At 39.8% G+C, this 6,250-nt stretch overlaps 1 long non-coding RNA gene across 1 annotated transcript in view; it reads right to left on the reverse strand.

Moving 5' to 3' along the window:
- Nucleotides 1-4,712, reverse strand: part of LOC136866957 (uncharacterized) — a 28,345-nt gene extending 23,633 nt beyond the window's left edge. The window contains exon 1 of the long non-coding RNA XR_010859598.2: nucleotides 4,595-4,712. This is a non-coding gene — a long non-coding RNA (uncharacterized lncRNA). The remainder of the gene's footprint in view (nucleotides 1-4,594) is intronic.
- Nucleotides 4,713-6,250: the final 1,538 nt, after the last annotated feature.

Genomic DNA, 6,250 nt, shown 5'->3' on the forward strand with positions numbered 1-6,250 from the left:
GTAGAAATAAAAAGTTTAACAGAGGACAGGGTAGCATGCAATGCTGCATGAAACCACTCTATGGACTGATGACAGAAACAACAACTAATACCTTCAAGGAAACCATCCTTCAAAAACAATGAATAAGTGTAACATCCCCACAGATGCTTTCCTGAATAATACTTAACACATTGCTGTCCGGCCCATCTGACGTATAACTGGCCCCTGTGGCCGGAAGGCTTTGGCAGAGACATGGAGTTATTGCAGGGTATCATAATTTAATAATTTTAAGTTCATTCACAGTTATATCTGTCCACTTTAAAGTTTTTGGCGAGATTTTATATTTCGGTTCATTCTGGTATTGATATCCGTTTGATTACTCCACCATATACGCCAACAAATCATTACAAATGAACAACTTGACATCACAACCTATATGTTCATGTTCACTCGGCGAAATTTTAACGCCAGGCGTCCACGAGAAAGACTCCAAAAACAATATAATATCCTGTTAGGCCACTCACTGCCAGAAATAGGGAGAATATTATCAACAGTACTTACATCTAGACCATCTTTGCTATCTGAAGCATCAGGTCATTGCTCACATGGTGCAATAAACGTGTCATTCAACGCATCACTTCCACATAAATGCATGACACTAGCACTAGAATTATCATTAGACAATTCATCTTCACTCTCCTGACAATCACGGGAAACATATGACAAATCATCAGCATATAATTCATGTATAATATCACCAGGAGTCAGTCCACTGTTTTTGTTTACCGGGGCTGCCATTTTGGTTTACTAGCATTGATGGATACACGGAAGATATTTGAAGGCAAAAACAAATGCAACTGACGCACTAAAACGGGCACAACCAGTACTAGAAGAAGCGTAGTTTTTCTACCATTTAGGCACATCAACGATAATCTCCAAATAGTTCCTCAATAACCGTTAGATGGCATCAGAAGACAGACTTGCACAAACACGTATTTATACGTGATCGGCTGCAGAGCACCGTGCTTGGAAACACGTATTGATACGTGAGCGGACAGCATTGTGTTAAGACATCTGAAATAGACTTTTAGGTTATTAGGTGGTGTCGAGTACATCTAGTATAGGCTACATAAATTACAGTACCAATATAGTCAACTACAAACCTGTGAGAGTGTAATGCACTACCTCACGCCATGCCAGACTGAGTGGCTCAGATGGTTGACGTGCTGGCCTTCTGACCCCAACTTGGCAGGTTCGATCCTGGCTCAGTCCAGTAGTATTTGAAGGGGCCCAAATACGTCAGCCTCGTGCTGATAGATTTACTGGCAAGTAAAAGAACTCCTGCGGGACTATAATATTCCGGCACCTCGGCGTCCCCGAAAACCGTAAAAGAGTAGTTAGTGGGACGTAAAGCAAAATAACCATATTATTAATATTGTAGCCCAGCGCAACGATTGTCGTTTGACATTCACACCCGCGTAACTATTTTCGTTTGTTTACACACTCGCGGACTTCAAGGGAAAGATGTTGTCAAGTGCTGACAACCTCTGTACTTAGGAACTAATAGATTGACAAGCAAAGGGGGTCTGGGGGCCTAAGCCCCAAGGTTAGAAGCCGTGATGCGGCCCTGGACCCGTGGACAATACCATTGGTCTGGATGGTTAGGATTCTTGCTGTGGACAAGACCATTAGTCTGGACAGTTAGGGTTCTTGCTGTTGACAGCCGCGATGCGACCCTGAACCCGTGGACAAGACCATTGGTCCGATTCTTGCCGTGAACAGCCCGGTTCCTAGGCCTCTATTTTCCTGTGGAAACACGATTGGTATTTTATTCAGGCGGAGTTCGTTACGCAATGTATTTATAATAATAATTAAGAATTCTTTTTGTGCTTTTATTGTGCTGGGGTTGGTAACGGATTATGATTAACATTATTGACTGCAACGACATCACGTGCCAATTCGCATTGGCCAATAGGGATGCAAGTAGCTACTTCAGAAATGAAGATGGCAGAAAATGGCATGTAACAGTCTGCATTAGGTTATAAAAGTAAATATACTTCTTCGGGTGGGATGGTGGGTTCCTGGACTTTGCAATGAACACATGTCTCCTCTGAGATGCTCTCCAAGTAAGATTTCATTACTTCCCATCTATACTAACATTATAAAGAGGAAAAATTTGTTTGTTTGTAACGAACAGACTCAAAAACTACTGAACCGATTTTAATTTCTTCACCTATAGATAGCTATATTGCCAGTGAGTAACATGGGCTGTATTTTATTTTCAAAACAATATATAAAAATAATAGGCTAATATAGGCAAAATATTGAATTTGTCGTATAAGGACGAGACAAAGCTCAATTTAATCCTCTTGACGCAAAGAACAAAACTTGGTAAGCCCTATGGGCCCAAAAACCATGTTTTAAGGCCATAAAGCCAACCGTTATGGAGATATTGGCACCACACTACCCCTGCTCGAGGAATCGGATAAAAGAAATGAACTGCCGTAACCATGGCAACGTCAGCTCCAGGATTCTAGAGCAGTAAGGTACATTTGGGCATACCTGCCAACCAAAATTGGTACACATAAGACTTAGTATCTGGAAAAAATATACTGTTGTGTAAGGCACTCATAGGACTCCGTTGGGTGGGGATGGAAAGGGGGTGAAGTATAAAAATCTTATCACTATATAAAAATGGATGTATGTGAGTGTGTAAATGACACATCTCCTCCTAAACCACTGGAGCAATTTCAACCAAACTTATTACTTACTATCAGGAGACAAGCACTGTGGGGGTAAGCCATCCCCAGCGTCCTTAAAGGAGAGGGGTCAGGGGGGTTAGTTATAAAAAATAATCGAGAATAGTGTCGAATTCATAGTTTTCAGGGTCGCCGAGTTGAAAAGTAATACTCCAGAATTTTTTGAAGTCCAAGTTCAGCACCCTTTTAGGTGGGGAGCAAATGGGGGGGGGGCGAGATATAGAAATAATTAAAAACAGTTTCGAATATACATAGATTTCAGGGTCTCTGAGATGAATAGAAATACTCCAAATTTTTTACGGGTCCAAGTGCGGGGCAAAGGGGGTGAGATACAAAAATAATAAAAAAAACTATATATAAAATCTTTTCTTCTTCTTACTATATATAAAAATGGATGTATGTGTATGCGTGGGTGTGTAAATGACATCTCCTAAACCACTGGAGCAATTTCACCAAACTTGCTACACTTATCAATTAGTATCAGGAGACAAACCATGTGGGGTAGGACACCCCTAGCACCCTTATGGGCAGCAGGCAAGGGGGTGGTATAAAAATAATCTAGAATAGTATTGAATCCATAGTTTTCACGGTCGCTGAAATGAATAGTGACACTCCAAATTTTTTAAAGTTCATGTTCAGCCCCCTTTGGAGTGAGGGTGAGGGGGGAGTGAGATATAAAAATAATCGAAAACAGTGTCGAATCTAGAGTTTTCAGGGTCACTGAGATGAATGGTAACAATCCAGATTTTTTACCTCTTAGGGGTGGGGGCAAGAGGGGGACAGTCTCATTGACAGTTGAAATCCTGTACATCGAATCTATAGTGCAATGGCTAAATACATATAGTTATCACTTATTAATTTTTGACAGGATCAAATACTTCCCAGTCGATTCGAGCTTCCATAAGGACGAAGTTTTACTCGAAAATTAAATAATCTAAAACTTCAAATCAAAAACATCTCAATAATTCTAAAACTACATTATAGATCGTAACATATCGATCTGCAAGTCAAAAAGGAATTCTATAAAAATTCACTTCGCACATAACTGGTAATGCAAATCTTAAAGGGAAATATTCAGAAACTATCCGGGCAACGCCGGGTACTACAGCTAGTTTAATATAACTTTACAAATAATATGACAGCCGGGCTACATTTTACCACAATATTATTATGATTATTATTACCTCACGCCATACCATGTCGATATTAACAAGAAACTGGCATTCAGCAGTCAAAGTAGTGTTAGATAACAATTCCTTCACATGGTAGCCAATGTGGTTCGACACGTTACAGATTATTTATATAGTGAAAAGTGAAGAAACCACACTTCCTTAATGAAGAGACCCATGCAGAAATTATATACCGTAATGAACGGAGTAAACTGCATGAAGTATGGCGATACGTCCCTCAACCACAATATTAAACAACAAACCTGCCATTTCGAAACAGAACCGTGTATAAGTAATTGTTCGATTTGGACAGTTGTAACAATTACGGTATATTCTTTCCATGGAAATATACCGTGGATACAATCGCTCAACTTAATTACAATAATACCAAGCATGGAGTTGGGTACGAGTTCAAATGCCGCACATTTCCTTACCAAAAGTAAAGCATCTCTTGTGTAAATCTCTTGTGCAAGGACCAGTTAACCAACGAAGACAAATATTCTACACAAAGGACTGAGAGTGACGCATGCACTTTTTCACTTGAGACATGAAGAACGGTAACGTTTATGAGTCGTGAAACGCGCTGAATGTTTAACGGCAATGAGGACTCTTAACCATCGCTCTGCTAACCGAGTTCGTATATTTATTGCACTATAATTACCGCACGAGTATTTATTTTCAGCTTACCTCTCGACAGGTGTGAAGATATACTACCAGTCTTCAGAGTAACGCCAAGTTCTAATAATTACGTCTAGCTGTACAACAGGGAAGATCACGGACGCCTTCACCAAACTCGACGTTAGCCCCTGACCAATAGTGGTGGGGACTAGAGTTTATTTGAACTAGTTCGAGTTCGTTCAAATATTTTGAACGAGTCGTTCACGCGAGCATACAGCATATTAAAGGAGGACGAAGACGTAAGCAAGCACGATCTATTGTAAAACTTACGTACTAGCTCACGTCCAGCACGGATTACTATCTCTCTTGCGCCGCTGGTGCTGTTGCTAAGATAGCTTTACCTAGTTCATTTGAACGACTTCGTTCATTTGAACGAAATGCCGCGAGGGCTGCTTGCTAGAGGTGGGGACGGAGCGAGTAATACCGATGAGTAATCCGGTTGTAGCGGTAGAGCGCAACACCGATCCCCTCCGCTTACAACTCCGAGTACTCGCGGAGGACCTGAGCACAGTGTAGCGCACAACACACGTACGAAAGTACCTGTATTCAATCTGTGTTGTTTCGAATGTACGTATATATTTCCTACGCTTGTTATGTTTTGTAGATAATGTAAAGTCTGTTAGATTATATTTGTGGTGTTAGTGTGATATCTAAACATATTTGTAGATAGTAGTTATATTTTTAGAACATTTAAAGAAATTTTTACAGGACGTTGTTCCACAAATGCCACGAAAACCGTCGGATGCCTGGCAGTTTTTTGACATCACTGATAATAGGAAACACGCATGTGGCCGCACATACGCGACGGGTGGTGGCACATCAAATATAATATAATATAATATAATATAATATAATATAATATAATATAATATAATATAATATAATATAATATAATATAATATAATATAATATATAATGATATAATAACTGTATTTATAGAAGCATTCTACTGAGAGATGTTTGGCATTGGGACGTGTAGTAGTATGTTGTCAGATATGTTTTGTAATCACATTTGCAAAGAAGGACATTCCAGTCAACGTTCATTTACGTAATTACTTTTGTCATCCTGTAGATGAAATTATGTCAGTGTTTTTCATTATATTCTGATAAGATTCTTTATATTCAGGTTATTCTTCTCATTAATAGTGTACCGTATCACATGAACTTACGAAATAATTGTTAATACATTACTTTTCTGTTAACTTCCAATCCCCTTCTATACAAACCCTTTCGGTAGGTATGTGCCATACTTTGTTTCACTATTCGAATGAGTTAACTATACGAGTTACTAACATTTATTCCACATACTACCTCCTACTCCCTAGCAGTTACGTATATAACAATTATAGTGAATATATATGCAGTTATTTACAGTTGTTACGTTGTGAGAGAAGGGTATTAATACGAGGATGCAATACCATCGCAGTGCCGTACCTATAACGTGTTTAAACGTCCCGCGTCAGGACATTCACTCGGTAGTTCACTCGGTACTACCGGGTGATGACGTCACAACAACTGCTCCGCTCCGCTCCGCTCCGTCCCCAGCACTACTGCTTGCATGAATACAGCACAAATGAACTACCTCGTTCATTTGAACGACAAAATAAGCACGCACGAAAATGGCCAAAGGCGTGCCGTGTTAATGATCACATGACAGCACATTTC

Source organism: Anabrus simplex, chromosome 3 (genome assembly GCF_040414725.1).
Source record: "Anabrus simplex isolate iqAnaSimp1 chromosome 3, ASM4041472v1, whole genome shotgun sequence".
NCBI classification, from domain to species: domain Eukaryota; kingdom Metazoa; phylum Arthropoda; class Insecta; order Orthoptera; family Tettigoniidae; genus Anabrus; species Anabrus simplex.